The sequence below is a fragment of the Sapajus apella genome, unplaced genomic scaffold (genome assembly GCF_009761245.1).
Source record: "Sapajus apella isolate SASKATOON/1434 unplaced genomic scaffold, GSC_monkey_1.0 scaffold98, whole genome shotgun sequence".
Taxonomy (NCBI): domain Eukaryota; kingdom Metazoa; phylum Chordata; class Mammalia; order Primates; family Cebidae; genus Sapajus; species Sapajus apella.
In genome coordinates, this window is record NW_022437038.1 from 895,304 (window position 1) to 914,957 (window position 19,654).

A 19,654-nucleotide genomic window follows, 5' to 3' on the forward strand; every position below is an offset into this window, starting at 1 on the left:
CTTTTCCCCTATGAGCTCTGAGTTATACAAAACAAAGACCTTCAGGCATTCCACAGGCAGAATAGAACATTACAAATAAAGTTTTCTCTTCTCCTACTCTCTCGAGGGTGGCCATTGAGAATTGAGCTGTAGCTTCCTCCCGACCACAGTATGTTTTGTGGTACGGAGGCAGGGCAAGGGCAAGTACATATACCATGAAATTTCCTACTTTTAAAAATGTGACTTTTTCTTCATGGGCATTTACTTCGTTTCTGCACATCTTTGACTGTTTTGCAGAGTTCTTATAAAGTTATTTTAGCCAACTCTAGGTACTTTTTAAATGTTGCCATAGGGGCAACAAGAGCTTAAAACTTCACAGTTCTCTATCTTGCTCAGCTTGAGATCATCTTTATGGTGCTACACATATCAAAAGTTAAAAACAAAAGAAAACACTGCATGCCTTTTGATTCAGCAATGTAACTTTTAAGCTTTCTTGAGGCGAATGATCAAAAATATTTGCAAAAACATTATTCTGAAAGACCATAATTTTACAACAACAAAGTAAATGAAATAATGTATATATTTGAATATAGAGGCTTTATTATATAATGAAGCAGTCACACAATAGAATACTAGATAACTATGAATTAATGTAGCATATTTATTTAGACAATAAATACAGAATACTAAATGGAAATTTTACCCTCCAAGTGTATATGTATGTCATATTTTAGTTAAAAATACACGTGTATATATATTACATATATATTTATAAAGAGCAAAAACTGCACCAGAAATAATTTTCTCTGACTCATTTGAAATCTGTAAATCTTTTTTCTTCTAAATTCTTAATCAGATTGACATGTTGCAGTTTTTCAAAATTTATAGAATTAATATGTTTTGTTTTTGCAAATGTATAAAATGTGAATGTTACCAGAAAGTTTAATGACTTTGGGAACACTATATTATTTAGAGTAACTTAATCTGAAGATATAATCAGTGATGACCACAGTGATGTGTATATAGGGGTTTTAGGGACTTGGGAGCATATCAAGAAAAAAGACCTGTCTACTCATAGGCAGTAGAACACACAGACTTTATTGGGTAATGCCTTGAAATGTTTGCATGTTGGGGAAGTTCCTCACAGTAGAAATCTCATCAGAGGCTATAGCATGGTTCACCACTTAGAAGGGTCAGGAATTTCCCAGGAGACAGGGGTATTAGAGAGGAAGGGCTCACATGTATAGGTGATATTAATTAGCAGCATGGTGAAATCTTTGTGTCAGAAAGTTCTAAAGGGCAGCAGTGGCTTGGAGTCTTTATTGTCTGGGGTTTATTTTATTTATGGCTAGCAGATGTTTAGTGCATTTACATAGGCTATGAAAAAGGCAGAGTCTACATTGTTAAAAAATCTGTTAATTTGGGGCTATAATTAAAACAATTTGATGGTAAAAATTTGACTTGGTGATGGTGTCTTTTTTAAACTAACCAGTCACAGCCTGCTGTGAATAAATAAAAACTTCAAAATCTACATGTCAATACACAGCAGTAGTCTTTGGCTTCTGCATAAATACTATCATTAATTATATTCATTTGTAGGTATTTTTAATATCATAGCAAAATATATAATGTATCTGTAACAACTGTAAGGCAGAAGTTAAAATCCCTGCTTTAGAGAAATATTTAGCATATAAGTAAGCCTTCATCATAAAATAGTAACTAAAAATGGGGTACATACTATATAAAACATTTTTACTACTTTATAAGTATATCTCTGATTATTCACTTATAAGAAGCTGAAATTAAAACAAACCTGTTTATTTAGTAGCTTTGAAACCTTCTAAAATACTCCTGGAAATTTAAAGGTGCTGCACATGTAAAAGACTAGTACATACAAAGGGCTGGTTACATGCCCAGGAAAGATCTAATAAGACCCTAAACAATCACACCAGCCTGGTCCTTAGATGTTGTGTTAGCACAAAACAAAGGCAGAATTATAAACTTTCTGCCTGTCACAGTCTGTTTAGGCTTCTTTAACAAAATTGCCATAGACTGGTTGGCTATAAATGACAGAAAATTATTTTCCACAGTCGTAGAAACTGGAAAATCTAAATTCAAGGTGCTAGCAGGTTTAGCGCATGTATTTCCTAGCTCATAAATGGTCTTCATATTACTGTGATGGCCTTACTGTGTCCTTACCTGCTGAAAGTGTGAGGGAGCTCCTTAGTGTCTCTTTTCTAAGGCCACTAATCTCATTTAGGAGGGCACTGCCCCCCATGACCTAATCATCAACCAAAGGTCTGATTTTCTAATACCATCATGCTGGCTGTTAGGATTTCAACTTATAAATTTTGGGAGATAAAATCATGAAGTCCATAGTACTGCCTCAACATTGAAGGTGTGCCACAACATATACAGAGTAGAACTTAAAGAAATGAAAATGATGTAAATATGTTGAATGTAAAAGGATAGAAAAAGAAATCTTACATAAACAAAATGAAAGCTTGATTGGCTATACAAATATCAGACACGTTTAATGTTAAGACAAAAATTGTCATAGAGAAAAAAGCAAAATATTTATTAAGAAAACGGAGTCAATTCACCAGGAAGATGAAACAAATGTGAATATACATGCACCTAGTAACAGAATACACAACATGCAGTAAACAACTGACAGAATTTAGGTGAGAAATAAATATTTAAGAATATTATTTTTAGACTGTAATTTTTCACTTTCAGTAATGAATAGAATAACTAGACAGAAGATTAGCAAGGAAATAGAAGACATGAACTAAATTGTATCTCTATAGATGTTAACTCTATTTTATGTACAATGTAGTTTATGTCTTCTATTTCCTTGCTAATCTAACATCTATAGACCTATGCATCAATAACATCAAAATTGCCATTAAATTCTCATAAAACATTTTATAGCATATAACATATTTTAGGTCATTGACTTAAATGATTAAAATTATAAAAATTATGTATTCCAACTAAAACAGAATGAAATCAATAATAAAAAATTTGGGAAATTTATAAATATTTGACAATTAAAGAACATATTGTTATATAACGTATTAGGATTCTCCTGAGGGACACAGCCTATAGGATATATACCTATGTAAAAGGGAGTATATTAGGGAGCATTGGATCACATGATTACAAGGCAAAGTCCTATGATAGGCCATCTGAAAGCTGGAGAAAGAGATAAGCCAGTACTGTGGCTCAGGACACGTCCAAAAACCTCAAAACCAGGGAAACCTACACAGTGGAGACCTCAGTCTGAGTCCAAAGACCTGAAAGTTTTCAAGAGGCTGCTGCTGCAAGTCTCAGAGTCCAAAGACTGAAGAACTTGGAGTCTGATGACAAAGGGCTGGAGGAGAAGAGGCAAGTATCAGGCATGGAAAGTGAGAGAGTGAGTAGACACAGCAAGTAAGTTACTTATCCCCCTCTTTCCTACCAGCTTTGTTATAGCCATGCTGGTAGGCAATTGAATGAGGTCCAACAACACTAAAGGTGGGACTTCCTGTCTAGTCCACTGACACAAATGGCAATCTCCTCTGGCAATATGCTCAAAGAAACACCCAAGAACAATGCTTTATCGACTGTCTAGGCATACCTCAATCCAGTCAAGTTGATATCTAATATTAACCATCACGTAAGACCAATATAGCAAAGAATGCATCACAAGAAAAAACAGAAATGCTTTGAGAAAAATAAAATTAAAACGGTAACCAAATTTTATGAGACATAGTAAAAAAAAATTGCTTAACGGAAATTTAATGGTTGTAAACACCTGTATTAAAAAGAAGAAGGACCTCAATTTAGTGATCTAAATTTCCACCTTATGAAATTTAAAAGAGAAGAACAAAAAATAAACCAGAGAAAAAGCAGCAAGAAGGAAATAATAAGGAATGAAAATAAAAAATATAGCAAATGGAAAATCAACAAAACCCAAAGTTGTTTTTTTTTTTTTTAAATAGTAAGGTTGACAAAACTTAAACTGATCAGTAAAAAAGAAAACAAACAAACAAAAAACCCAAAAATTATCAAAATCAGGAAGGAAAGATTTGGCATCAGTACCAACCTTATAGAAGTAAAAAGGATTATAATAAAATATCTTAACAATTGCATGCTAACAAATTAGGTAAACTATATAATAAAAACACCTCCCCAAATGGAAAATTTCCTAAAATAAAGATAGAAACTGCTGAAACTAACTCAAGAAGGAATTAAAAATCTGAATAAGCCACGTGAAGATAATAAATTAGAACCAAAGACTTCCCACAAAGAAAACTCTAGGACTAGATGGTTTCATGGGTAAATTTTATCATACACGTAAAGAAGAAATCCACATTCCTTGATAATCTGTTCCAAGACAAATAAGTAAAGGTAAAACTCTTCAACTCATCTTATGAGGTCAGTATTACTTTAATACTAAAAACAGACAAATATATTGCATGAAAATTATAGACTAATCATTGTTATAATACTGAGGCATAAATACTCAACTAAACACTCAAAAAACAATTTAAGCAAAATAGAAAAATGATTGCAGATAATAATAAAACCAGATTAATCTCAAGAATCCAAGGCTGATTCAACAATATGGAAGTCAAATAGTATAATCATAATATTAATATTATGAGGTATAATACCACATAATCTTTTCAACACACACACACAAAAATTAGACCAATTCCAACACCATTTATGATAAAAACTACTTGACAAACTAAAAATCCAAGATAACTTTCATGTTCTGATAAAGGGCATCTATGAAAAGCCCACAGAAAACAATTAATGGTAGGATATTGACAGGTTTCCTCCTAACGTGATGAAGAAAACAAGGATCTTTATTTTTACTACTTGTGTTTAACATATTGAATGTTCTATTCAGGTAAATTAGGGAAAAATAAATATAAATAATTCAGATTAGAAAGAAGTGAAACTATCTCTATTTTTAAATGGCATTATCTTATGCATATAAAATCCTAAGGAATTAACAAAAATACACCCTATTAGAGCTAACAAATAAGTACAGAAAGTTTTCAAGGTACAAAAAAATTAATTTTTTTATAGAGTGGCATTTAAAATTCCCAAAAGAAAAATAAGAAAATAATTGCATTTGTAGTAGCATTATAATAGAAAATTATTTTAAAAGTTTTCACAAAATTATGCAAGACTTTTTCAGTAAAAAATATAAAACATCATTGAAATAACTTATAGAAAACCTCAATATGAAAAATTGATGTTAAAATATTTTTGAATTGAAATATTTTTAAGATGTCAGTAACTTGAAATTAACCTACAAATTCAACACAGCTCTTATCAAAATACAAACGGCCTTTTTTACATACATTAACAAGTTGATAATTCATATGAAAATTGACAGATGTAAAATGCCCAAAACTATTTTGAAAAAAAAAAAATCAGGGTTTGCATCGTCAAATTATTCTGTTTCAGAAACAAAGCTGGGATAATCAGAAGCAAATAAAACTATCACAAAAATAGTAAATCTTTACTTATCAATAATTTTAATGTAAATGGGATTGACATAGGCTTTAAGAAGGGTGACTCGAAGCATCTATTACTTGCATTCTTTACAGAAAAGATATCTAAAAGTAGATAGTCATAATTTGAATAGATTACCTGAGAGAGAATGCTGGCTGCTACCTCCAGGGCTGAAGCGTGAGCCCTTGGTAGTGACTCCTGGTAGCAAGGCCACTACATATTTTAAAGCACCGGGAGGAGAGGCTGCCTTGCTTTCAGCTGTCACTAGGGGTCCAAGTATGCACTCCCCAGCTGCCTGTTTTTAGATGCTGTCATTGAAATCAACTCTGTCCCTCCCCAGCAGCAAAGCCGTAGCACAACCACTGCTGCTCCCACCTAAGCATTCTACTAGGGGCCTGGAAATCACCTGACCCAGGTTTACCACAACCAGCACCAGCTTGCACTACTGAGGAGCCTTAGGTCGACCAAGCTGAGGTCTACCCAACCCCCAGTGCCCAAGTATGTCATCTAAGGGCTACACGAGCTACAAGGAAAACTAAAAAACTCTGATGAAAGAAATTAAAGAGAAAACAAATCAATAGAAAGACATTCCACACTCATAAATTGGAAGAATTAACATTGTTAAAATGACCATACTACCCAAAGCAATCTACAGATTCAATTCAAATTCTATCAAAATACCAATGTCATTTTTTCACAGAACTAGAAAAAGAAGTTGGAAAACTTATATGCAACCTGAACAGATCCTAAATAGACAAAGCTATCTTAAGCAAAATGAACAGAGCTGGAGGCATCAAATGACATGACTTGAACGTATGTCACAAAGCCACAGAAACAAAAACAGCATGGTGGTGTGATTATAAAACAACACATGGACAAATAGGACATAATAGTGAACACAGAAATAAATTAATGCACTTACAATCAACTCATCTTTTATAAAAGTGCCAAGAATGTACACTGGGGGAAGGACAGTGTATATATGGTTCTGTGAAAATGAAATATTTATATGCAGAAGAAGGAAACTAGATTCCCATATTTCACCATATACAAAGATTAACTCAAAATTAATTAAAGACTTAAACATAAAACCAAAACAAATAATTGGTCTAGGCAAAGATTTTATGACTAAGAATTCAAAGGCATAGGCATTAAAAAATAGAAAAATGGGAGTATATTAAACTAAAAAGTTTCTGTATGGCAAAGGAAAGTATCAACAGGGTGAAGAGACAACCTATTAAATGACAGAATACATTTTCAAAATTTTAATCTGAGAAGTGATTAATATCCAGGATATACAGAAAATTTAAACAGTTCAACAGTAAAACAAAACAAAATAAAACCAATAATTCTTATTAAGAAGTGGGCAAAATATCTACATACACATTTCTCAAAAGATGACTGTATTAGTTTGTTCACACATTGCTATAAATAACTACATGAGACTGAATAATTTATAAAGAAAGGTTCAATTGACTCACGGTTATGCAGGCTGTACAGGAAGCATGGCTGGGGAGGCCCTCAGGAAACTTAAAACCATAATAGGCAAAGGGAAGCCAAGCCCATCTTCTCATGACTAGTCAGGGTGGGTGAGTGATTCACACTTTTAAACAACCAGATTTTATCAGAACTCACTTACTATCATGAGAATATTAAGGGGAAAATCTACCTCCATAATAGGTCCACTAGGCAGTGCCAAACTAGGGACTCTGTGTGGGTGCTTTAACCTCACATTTCTCCTCCACGCTGCTGTAACAGAGGTTCTTCATGAAATATCCAACCATGCAGGCAGTTTCTGCGTGGACATCCAGGTGTTTTTATACATCCTCTGAAATCTAGGCAGAGGCTCCCAAAATTCAACCCTTGCCTTCTCCGCACCTGCAAGCCCAACACCACATGGAAATCAGCAAGGGTTGGGCATGCACCTTCTGATGCACACAGGGCACTGTGTCTTGAGGCTGCACAGTGTATCAGGGCCCTGGGCATGGCCCATGAAACCATTTTTTCCCTCTTAGGCATCCAGGCCTGTGACGGGAGGGGCTGCAGTAAAGGGTTCTGTAATTCCATGGAGGCATTTTCCCTATTGTCTTGGCTATTAACATTTGGCTTATTTTTACTTATGCAAAATTATGCAGCCTTAATTTTTTCCCCAGTATTTTTTTTTCTACCACATGGTCAGGCTGCAAATTCTCCAAACTTTTCTGGTCTGCTTTCTTTTTAAATATAAGTTTCAGTTTCAGAAAATCTCTTTGTGACCTCATCTGAGTGTACACTGTTAGAAATAGCCAGACTACATCTTGAATGCTTTGCTGCTTATAATTTTTTTCAGCAAGATACCCTAAATAATCATCTCTCTCATGTTCAAAGTTTCACAGCTCCTTAGAGCAGGGGCACAATACCACCAGTCTCTTTGCTGAAGAATAGCAAAAGTGACTTTTACTCTAGTTTCCAATAAGTTTCTCTTTTTCATCTGAGATCATCTCAGTCTGGACTTCATTGTTCATATCACTATCAGCATTTTGGTCATAATGATTTAGCTAATCCGTAGGAAGTTCCAAACTCTCCCTTATATTTCTCTCTTCTTCTGAGCCCTCCAAACTGTTCCAACCACTGCCCATTACCCAGTTCCAAAGTCACTTCAAAATTTTCAGGTATCTTTATTGCAATGTCACACTTCTCTGGTACCAATTTTCTGTATTAGTCCATCCTCACATTGCTATAAAGTCCTACCCGAGACTGGGTAATTTATTTTTTAAGTGGTTTAATTGGCTTATTGTCCTGTAGGCTGTACAGGAAGCATGACTGTGGATGCCTCAGGAAACTCATAATTATAATGGAAGGTAAAGGGGAAGGAAGAACATCTTCACATAGCCAGCAGGAGAGAGAGTGAAGAAGGAGGTATTAAACACTTTTAAACAACCAGATATCATAATAACTCAAAAACTATTTTGAGTACAATAAGAGAGAAATTCACCACCATATCTAATAACCTCCCACCAGGCCCTGTCCTCAACGTTGGAGATTACAATTCAACATGAGATTTGGATAGGGAGACAGAATAAAACCATTTAAAAGATTTACATATTGCCAAAAGGTATATTTTTAAAATTAACATCATTAATCATCAGGGAAATAAAAGTCAAAACTACAACATAATATTATCTTATCCAAGTTAGAATGACTATTTTTTAAAAGATAAACAATAACAGGTGCTGGTGAGGATACAAAGAAAATTATACAGTGCTGGTGGAAATGCAAGTAAGTACAGCCACGTTGGGAAACAATATGTAGAATTTTCAATAAACTAAAATAGAACTACCATACAGTCTAAGAATTTCACTACTGGTTATTTATCCAAAATATCAGTGTGTGTGTGTGTCTGTGTGTGTGTGTGTGTGTGTGTGTGTGTGTGTGTGTGTGTACAAATACCTGCAGAGAGGGTGAAGCATGGTGGTGAAATAGAAAGCTCTACCAATCCTCTCTGCCATAAGGACACCAAGTTAACAACTATCAACACAGAAATAACATTTTAATAGAAAACAGAAATTAAGAGAGCCTCCTAATACATGGTTTTAACTTCATATCACTGAAAGAAGCACTGAAGAGATTACAAAACAGTTCGAAATTGCTGATGTTATCCCTGGCAGCAGCATGGTACAGAAAACAACTCTGGGTGCTGGGGGAGGGAGAACACAGCAATTGTGAGACAATGAACTCAGTGCTGTTAAGTAAGAGCAGAAAAAAAAAAAAAAAAAAAAAAAAAAACAGAATCAAACTCAGCTGATGTCTGCCCATGGAGGGATCACTTAAGCCAGCCTTAGCCAGAGGAAAATTGTTAACCCAAGCGGTCTGAATTTGAGTTTCTGCAAACCTTAACACCACGGACCACAACACTGCCTGTCTCCAAGTAACCCTGAAAAGCATTGTAGTCCATAAGAACTACAAGTCTTAAGTGATTCCTAGTGGTGAATTAGAAACAGAGAAAGTGGAAGAGAAGCATGTGACCTACTGAGACTCCAGCTAGGGCATCAATGGAGTCATATTGTTTAAACTTGAGTTAAACAACAAAGACAGTTCTCAAATGAATATGTCTTGATTTTTACTTGAAATCTAAGGCTGTCTAATATGTTTTTTGAAATATGAAAATTAAAAGTGGGTTTTAAAAAGTTTAGCTTTTTGTTTGTTTTTAGCAAAGCAGTAACTTAAAGTGTCTGAGGAGGATTAATATAAATATGTGATCAATGTTTCACTAGTATGATTTCATCTCACCCTGTTATATTCTATTTATCTATGTTCATTAATCACTTCCCTTTGTTCTCCTTCTCCCAGAGTTTTATTTTTGAACCCATTGACATAAATTAGGCTGTTGATGGTGCAGTCTTGATAAAAGCCCTAGTCTATTCTTTTTATCATGGCAAGCTTATCTAGAAAATCATGCAACATCTCATTAGAAAGACAGCATGGGGTGTTGGAAATTTGTGAGTCCTATTATTTTCTTACCCACAAGAAAGAACATCCCTGGAAAAAATTAAAAGTATGAGTTTATTATATGTTTATATTATTCTTTTAATTTTCGGAAATCACCTCACTGTTAGAAGAATTGGTGAAAAGATGTGGAGTGTTCTATAATATTTAGAAATAGAATTAATAATAGACATAATGTGCTGCATTGAGTTTGTTGTTAGTTTTTAACCAGTGCCACTTGTAAAATTCATTATACATTTTTCTGAAATCTAATGTTTGAAATCTGATATTTGAAACTTCAGAGGATTAAGCTTAGTCTTCACATTTACTTTAGAAAGACAGAATTAGATTTTGGAATGGTTTAGCTGTTTCTGAAAATACATTTTAAAAAACTATAAATATTTAAGTAGACAGAACTATGTTATTATAATATGTATGGTGACAAATCAATGCAATGGAATTATATTAGTCCAACTTCTGTGAAGCCCTAGCCACTACTTTCTTTTTACAATGTTAGGCTCCTTTAAATGCATTCATAACATTCATTTTTCTACTGTTATATTGTAATGCTTTTACCAAGATAATCTGTAACAAATGTACATATTTGCTTGTTTCCTTTTTCTGATGAATAGAAAATGATTGGCAGAGAAACACTGGAAAGAACTGTGTCAACAAAAATAAAACATATTGTAGGTTATGAATGATGTATTAATTGAGTAGAAAGATACAGTCTCTTGTCAAATATAGAAATTGCTGTATATTTTGTCAAGCAAAAATATTAATTACAATGACACACCTCACACATATGAAGCATATTAAAATCAAGATTCAAATAAACTAATCCTTATAAAATGAGTATCCTGATTATAAAAGCTGCTTCTAATTTTCCAAATGCTATTCTCATTCACATTTACGAGAAACTAGGTTTGAGTATCTAATAATAAAATACAGACAAATCTGTAAGCCAAGAAGAACCCTAGTAAAAACTAGGTTTTCTATGCTTGATATTCCCCTTTCTACTTCCCCTGAGTCCAGTATTTTTATGGTGTTTGCAGTAAATGAACCTAGCTTTACCATTTCTGCACCAAGCCACCTGTGCTCTAGAACTCCCTAACAGTTTTCTTCACCTTCTGGTCTTTCTGGTTATGTTCCTTTTCCTCTGGGACCTATATTTTATGGAAAACTATTTGAGCACTGAATGGAAGATAACAGTTTAATAGCTGTTTCTAGCTTCAAGGCTTTTGTATTATTCTCTCTTTCTGAAAGAGATTTAAAACTGCCATCACTTGAATAAAAATATTTAGAATGCTTAACAGGTAATGCATATTTTTGGTTTACCTCTTTTGATTGGTGATGACTTCCTGTAAAGATAAAATACACTAAAAATGCTTTACCTTATATGCTTGATGTAATTAAAGTAAAATTAGGCTCCAAACTTCCAAAAAGCCGAAAAGTTGCTTGATTCAAATACACAGCATTAATTGACTTTAAGAGGAAAGTGAGGTGCTACTTCTTATTCTGATTTCTCCACAGGAGAGTTTTTGAGCATTGAAAATATAGAAATCCCTCAACTCTTAATGTACCAACACACATAGAGAAATACATAACACATGCACAAAGACAGCTTGTAAATCTTTATACATTTTATGGTTACAAATTTAGTATAATTTATTGTATTTATTTAAAAGAAAATATTTTCAGATAGTAAGAAAATCATCCATGAGGACCCACCATCTTGTCTGGCAAATGTCTGAACATAGATATGGCTTCTGTTCGTGAGTCACTGTTATGTGTTTCCTTCTAAGAAAAGAATAAAGAAAGAGAAGGAAAGAAAGGAAGAAAGGAAGGAAGGAAGAAGAAGAAGACAAGAGAAGGAGGAGGAGGAAGAGGAGAAGGAGGAAAAGGAGGAAAGGAAGGAAAGAAGGAAGGAAGGAAAAAGAAAGGAAGAAAGCAAGGAAGGAAGAAAGAAAGGAAAAGAGAAAGGTAAATAAAATCTATTTCTCTTTTCTGGAAAAATATGGTGAGAGAGAATGAATTAAATCCATATTTAGCCAGTAATGTTAATCATATTAAATGCATCAAAGACATGCAAACCCTGAGCAGCTGCGTAAATATACTGCTGATCTCATAAGGTTTTCAAGGGATGTATATATATGCAGATGATATTCTAGGCAAATGTTGAGTGCCCTAGTGAGTTAAACTCTAAAGCAAGGACTCAACCTATTTCTTTGGCATAAAATCTATCAGGGGGTCGTGTAAAGCCTTAACAGAGTAGCAGTGGCTCTTTTGTTCCCACTTGTTTTATTTACTGCAATGTAAAACAAAATATTTTAGAGAGGATTTGAAAAGAGAGATAGAAAGCAAAATTATTATTCCTTTTCTCCTCACGCAAAAGTCTCTACTCATTATTACACTATATCCCTTAGTGTTTCTGAAGTGGAAATTTTGCCCAGGATTGTGTTAGCACATAGTCAGCAACTTCCCTATTAAAACTGCCCCTGCTTTTCTGCTCATAACTGTCTTTCTGCTTCTGTACCTCAGCTTATTGCTTACTAGCTGAAAAACCTTAAGAAAAAAGGTTGCGTTGTCTAAAAGTTATGAGTTACGTCCCCTGTCCCCTTACCTATAAAAACTGTGTACTTTTCTTAGCGGGGATCCAGACTTTTGGGTGTGACCTGTTCTGGGCCCGCCGGCGTAGTAAAGCGTGTTCCTCCGTTTCCTTTGCGTGCCGCCTGGGTTTCTTGTCAGGTAAAATTTTCCGCAACATTTGGTTCCCTGACTGGGAAACTCAACCGCGCTGGCGCCTTAAGCCACCACTTTGGGGTCGGAAAGGACGGACAGCTCTCCTGTTCCCCACTGGGGAACGAGGCAGGGTCCCACCCGTAAGCTTCTACAGGGCCTCCTTCCCCGGAAGGGGAACTGCTGCTGCTCCGGCGTTGCCGCTCCCCGGACTCTAGGGGGAGACGGACTGAACTGAGGGAAACTCCGGATAAGGTAAGGTCCCGGGACCCAACTCTAGGCAGGCCCATCCACGGACAAAAGGGGACCTGCTCACCTCCCAGGGGGGTCTCCATCTGGAGACAACAGGTAGATTTAGTCAGGCCCGTCTGCGGACGGAAGGGAAGCCTGATCACCTCCCAGGGTCTCCATTTGGAGACAGCAGGTGGCTTTCTCAGGTTAGGGTGGGAATCTAATAACCTCTGAGTAAGTGTGTGAGTGTGTGGGGAGCTCAAGATCCTGCTCTTAAACCTCCAATCTGTAGCTCTACAGTGCAAACTACGGAGATTGAGAGGGCCCGAGCCTGCGCTTCTGTGGTAAACTCCGTATGGCTTATGGCGGTATTGATCTGAGCGCTAGCTGAGCTTGATCCGAGTTGGGGGATTATACCGACCCGCTGACTGCTAAAAGGCGCCTCAGTTCCCGCAAGGGACGTGGGTAGGTGGGCATCTGAGTAGTCCTCCATGGGACACCCCTCCTTTGTCTGTCTTGCGTCACCGTTCAAAAGGGGACACACCTCATGGGAGAAAGTCACTCTAAACCCACGGTCCTAATTTGTGTGGTAAAAAACTTCAGGAAGTGCTTTTCTGGAGATTATGGGGTTAAAATAAGCCCGGGAAAGTTAAGAACTCTCTGCAGATCAGAGTAGCCAGCACTTAGCGTCGGCTGGCCACCAGAGGGCACCCTGGAAGTCTCCAAGGTACAGGCTATTTGGAAGGCTGTGGCCAACAGCCCCAGTCACCCGAACCAGTTCCCATGTATTAATTCCTGGTTGGAAATAGCTCAGACCCTTCCCCCTTGGGTTCAATTTTGCACTGGTAGGAAGGAACAGTGCAAGGTGCTCGTGGCCCAAGCAATTAAGGGACCCACAAAACCCATTCATCAAGGCAACCCCGAAGAGGAGCTGCCACCACCTTATGCCCTTCTGGCACTGACAGCCCCCAGACGACCAGCTTTGCTTGTCAACCACCCCCCCCCCCCCCCCCACCTCCCCCTTCCCGCATCTGTAAAAACCATAAAGCCTGGTGCAGTCAGCCCAGAGCCCAGGAGGCCCCAAACTCCTTTGGCCAGACGCCTGCAATTATTGCAGCCAGCTCAGCAGATGCCATTGCGGGAAGCCAGGGGGCCCCCAACCATCATGAATGTTGAAACAGTAAAGCCAGGGAGGTTCGTCTGTTATTACCAGCCTTTCAGTACTACTGACCTGCTGAATTGGAAGCATCACACCCCGGCGTATTCACAAAAGACTCAGGCCATGATTAACCTTTTAAAATCTATCTTCCAAACGCACCAGCCCACCTGGAATAACTGTCACCAACTCCTCACACTGTTCAATACAGAGGAGCATAAATGCATCCTGACTAAGGCCCAGATGTGGCTTGCAGGACGGGCTGGGCAAGAACTCTGGACCCAGCCTGGTGGACCGAGGAGGCTGCGCCTAACATAAAGCTGAACTGGGACTTAAACATTGAGGCAGGGAGAGCCTCCCTCTAGGACTACTGGGAGGCCATCCTCATAAAAGTCCAGGAGGGAGGAAGAAAACCAACCAACATGTCCAAAACCACAGACGTCACTCAAAAGCCAGATGAGGCCCCTGGTGACTTCTATGAGAAGCTTTGCAAGGCATTCCAGACCTACAACTTGTTCAACCCAGAGGCACCGGAGAACATGTGAATAGTCAGTGCAGCCTTTGTTGCTCAGTCAGCCCCACAGATCCGCCAGAAACTGCAGAAGTTGAAGGGCTTTGCGGTAATAAATACCACTCAGCTACTGGAAATTGCCCACAAAATCTATGCAAACTGGGACCTGCAGGCACAGATAGAGGCGGACAGGTGAATAAGGTAGAAGGCCACACTTCTGGCAGCACCTCTTAGCCGTCCCAAACCAGCCCAGCACCCAGCTCCCATACGCAAATGGGGGAAATCTGAGCACCCTCCCTGCATACGGCAAGGAGGTATTACACTGGAAGAACGAGTGCCCCAAGTGAACAGTCCCAGGTGGGGCACCACCCCTCTCCCCGAGGAAAGGCAGGATACCAGCCAGAGCCAAGCCAGGCCCACTTAATTGGCTTGGCCAGAATAGACTCAAATTAGGATGGGCTGGGCTCTATGAAACTTGGCTCCCAAGAGCCCATAGTCAAAATAAAGGTCGGGGGCCACCCAATAATTTTTATGGTAAACACCGAAGCAAAATACTTGGTAGTCATCACTCCGGTTGCTCCATTTAGCAGCTGGAAGGTAACTGTGGTGGGAGCCATAGGCAACCAGGCAGAGCCCTGGCCATTTTGCCAAGAGTGAATATGCCAATTAGGGGGACACCAGATATGCCATAAGTTCCTCTACCTACTGGAATGCCCTGTTCCCCTTTTGGGGAGAGACTTGTTAAGCAAACTGGCGGCACAAATCACCTTTAAACTGGGGGGGGGGGGGGGGGGCAGCCAGTCTAACTTTAAGTGAGCCAAAGGGGGGCCTAGTCCTGGCAGTCACACTTCCACATGAGAAAGAAAGGAAACTGCACACGGCGGAGAGGTCAGAGGAAAACCCACAGGAATTCCTGAACGCCTTCCCTGCAGTCTGGGCAGAGATAAACTCCCCCAGAATGGCCAAGGCCCACGTGCCTCTAATAATTAACCTCAAACCTGGAGCCCTCCCTGTCAGGCAGAGACAGTATCCAATACCCAAAAAGGCCCAGTTGGAAATCTGGGAACACATTTCATGGCTTAAAAAGGGGGGAATCCTGATCAAATGCCAGTATATCCCTGAAACCCCCCCCATTGCCAGTAAGGAAGCCTGGTGGGGGATATCGCCCAGTGCAGGACCTGAGAGCAGTAAACGGTGCCTCAGTCACCCTCCACCTTGTGGTTCCTAATCCATACACTCTCCTGGGCCTGCTCCCCACTAAGGCTGAGTGGTTCACATGCCTGTACCTGAAGGATGCCTTTTTTTGTCTATAATTGACACCAAAGAGCCTGCCGCTTTTTGCTTTCAAATGGGAGAACCCCCAAACAGGAAGAAAAATGCAACTAACCTGAATTCGGTTGCCCCAAGGATTTAAAAACTCTCCCACATTGTTCGGCCAGGCGCTCGCCACAGACTTAGCTGCCTTCCCATGAGAGGACCTTAACTGCACACTGGTGCGGCACGTGAATGACCTACTTTTCGCCAGCAGGGGGCGGAAGATCTGCTGAGAAGGGACCAAGGTGCTGCTACAGCTCCTTACAGAGGCAGGATATAAAGTCTCATGGAAAGATGCCTAAATCTGCAGACAGCAGGTGAGGTACCTGGGGTTCATTATGACCAAAGGACACTGGGCTCTGGGACCAGAGAGGAAAAGGGTAATTTGCTCCATGCCCACTCCCAACACCAAGCGGAAGCTCCGGGAGTTTCTTGGGACTGCAGGCTTCTGCCACATATGGATTCCTGGCTTCTCAAACATAGGAAAGCCCCTCTATGGAGCCCTAACCGGGCCAAAAGACACACCCCTTGAGTGGGGCAAGAGCCAAAACATGGCTTTCAGGAGAATCAAGGCACTGTTCCAAAGTGCCCCAGCACTAGGACTTGCAGATGTCACCTGAGAATTCAACCTGTTAGTGCAGGAGAAGAACAAAACAGCGCTTGGGGTCCTCACCTAGACCGTTGGGCCTTGGCAGAAGCTGGTAGCATATCTGTCTAAACAGTTGGATGCAGTAGCATCAGGATGGCCCCCTTGTCTCCAAGCCTTAGCCGCCACAGTCATTCTAATGAAGGAAGCTAACAAGCTAATCTTGGGCCAGGCTGTCCGTATCAAAGTGCCCTACTCCGTATCCACCCTCAGAAGCAGTCAGGCGCATCGGTGGCTCTCAAATGCTCGCTTGACCCACTACCAAGGGCTGCTCTGTAAAAACCCGCGTGCCACTATCAAGACTGTGCATGGCCTCAACGTGGCCACATTTTTGCCCACAGAGAAGGGGGCCCCGGAACACGACTGTAAGGAAATGGTAAATGAGGTCTTCGCCAGTCGGCCAGACCTCAAGGACTGTCCCCTCCCTAAGGCAGATTTAAACTTCTTCACTGACGGAAGCAGCTTTGTCCAAAATGGGGAAAGGTATGCAGGGTATGCAGTCACCACTGCCACTGAAGTGGTTGAGGCAGCCCCCAGCCCAGAGGCTGGTCAGCGCAATGGATGAAATTACATGCCCTCATTCAGGCCCTGTGTCACGTGGAAGGTAAAGCGGCCAATATTTATACTAACTCCAAGTACGCCTTTGCAACTGTCCACATCCGTGAGGCAATATACAAAAAAAAAAAAAAAAAAAAAGGCCTGCTAACAGCAGAAGGAAAAGAAATCAAAAATAAGGAAAACGTTATCAGACTGCTAGAAGTGGTTTGGAAGCCCGAGAAGGTAGCTGTCATACATTGCAAGGACCACCAAAAAGGAACTAATCTTATCTCCACAGGAAACTGGCTGGCTAACCGAAAAGCTAAGGCGTCCCTGTTAAGGAAAGGGCCTGTGCAGGCCCCCGCCCACTTTTTCACAGTCACCCCCTTGGCTCCAAAAGGATATGGGAAAGCCAGAGTACTCTAAGGAAGAAAACCAGTGGGCACAGCAGGAGGGGCAAAGCAGAGTGCAGGGGGATGGTGGCTACTTCCTGACAATAAACTGGTTGTGCTTAAGAACTTGGCTCATACCGTCGTTGTTCAGTGCCGTGGTCTCACCCACCTAGGTGAAACTGCTCTAAAAACCTTACTCAACAGGTAATACTATATTCTAACCCTCCTCAAACTTTGTGCTGTAGTAAGCAATCAGTGCCTTACCTGTGCTAAAACCAACCCCCCACAGTGGCCGAAGCCTGCCCCAGGAGTGCAACGGGTGGGCGGCTTCCACCCGTTGAAGTCAAGCCAAGTGAAGAATACAAACACCTACTGGTCCTTGTATGTATATACTCAGGCTAGGCTGAGGCACTCCCAACCAATACGGAAAGGGTCCGAGAAGTAGTAAAAGTACTACTTCATGAAATTGTTCCCCAGTACAGGATTCCATTCACCATACACAGTAACAATGGGCCAGCATTTGTGGTAGAAATCACCCAAGCCCTCATCAGTGTGCTCAAGATAAAGTAAAAACTTCACACAGCCTACAGGCCACAAAGTTCAGAAACAGCGGAGTGCATGAATCAAATCCTGAAGGTTACACTAGCAAAGCTCTGTCAGGAAACCCAGGCTTCCTGGTTAGATATGCTTCCCCTAGCCCTGTTGCAGTCACGGTGTACACTGGGACCCGCCGGTTACTCACCCTTTAAAATCCTATTCTGGAGGCGCCCCCTCTGGTTAATAAAGTGAGGGGAAACTTCAGACAGCTAGAGAAAACAAGCATAACATCCCAGCTGCAGGCACTGAAAAGGATGCTGTCCCAGGTCAGTCAGTTTGTAATAAAGAGCACCTATCTCCCTAGCCAATCCGTACATCCCTTCCAACCTGCGAACCAGGTTTGGGTAAAAGATTGGGAAAAAAAAAAAAAACAAACCTTCCAGCCAGCCTAAACAGGGCCCTATCCCGTAATCCTTGTCACCCCAACTGCTCTCAAAGTTGCAGGAGTTGTTCCGTGGGTACATTATTCCAGAGCCAAGAGGGCCCACCCAGACGCATCACCGAACCAGTGAATTGTGCATCCAGACCCCCAGCACCCTATGAGAATCATGCTCTGGAGAGCTGAAACCTGAGGACTCCTCAAGCCCTGCTCTAGTCACACAACTGGAAGCTAACTAGTCAACGCATGGCCAAAGCTTAAAAAACTCCTACTAAATTAGCAAATGTAAAGTGAAATTGTAATATTTGGGGCTATTTTGGCAGCATTTGTTGTTCTGCTGGTGTGCTGCCATTGTTGTTGTCCTTTAAGGGACATTCCTTGTCCCTGCTTAGTGTAGGATAACACCTTCCACTTTGTTCACAATAACTTGGATACTCATCCTACCCATACTGCCCTTCAGGCAGCCTGGTGCTATTGCATACCCCTTACTACCAACCATCCCAGGCTACCTTAACCAAACCATCAGCTTAACCCGCGCATTGCTAAATCAAGCTAATCCAGCCCTAGACAGGAATTGTTGGTTATGCATCTCCCTCTCTGATGCAGCGTACGCTGCAGTCCCAGTCCTAACAACAGCCTGGGTCACCACCAGCATGTCTCATCACCCCAAATATAAAAGCCAGGCTATTTCAGGGCCTTTAACCCTGCACGCCCTAGCTCAGTTCCCAATTTCTGAAACCACAAGAACCACTTTAACAGGACATGCAGTCAACCTCCTACTGTCCTATGTAAGTAATTTCACAGGCCCGTCAAACGGCCAGTCTGTGCATGCACCATAACCACCAGCACAAGTTAACCTTCCAGGCCCCCATCTGTATGCAATGCAACCTGTCATCAAGTACACCCTTGGGGCACCTGCAGCCTCACCAGTGCAATTACACCTTACAGCTTCAAATTCCTAATAACTGTGCAAACTTCCAGGTTGCTCAGGAAGCCCCGTTCAGAAACTATGTTTGTTTTTTCTCATTTTCTAGCAGGGGGGCCCTACTAAGCCCAAAAAAACTACTCAACAAAAATTCACACTTTTGCAATGGCAGATACAACCCATGTGTAACCATGCACCCATAAACTCCTTGTAGCTCGCCTCCCACTCCAACCAAATGTCTCCTGGTGCCAACCTTCCAGCATTCAT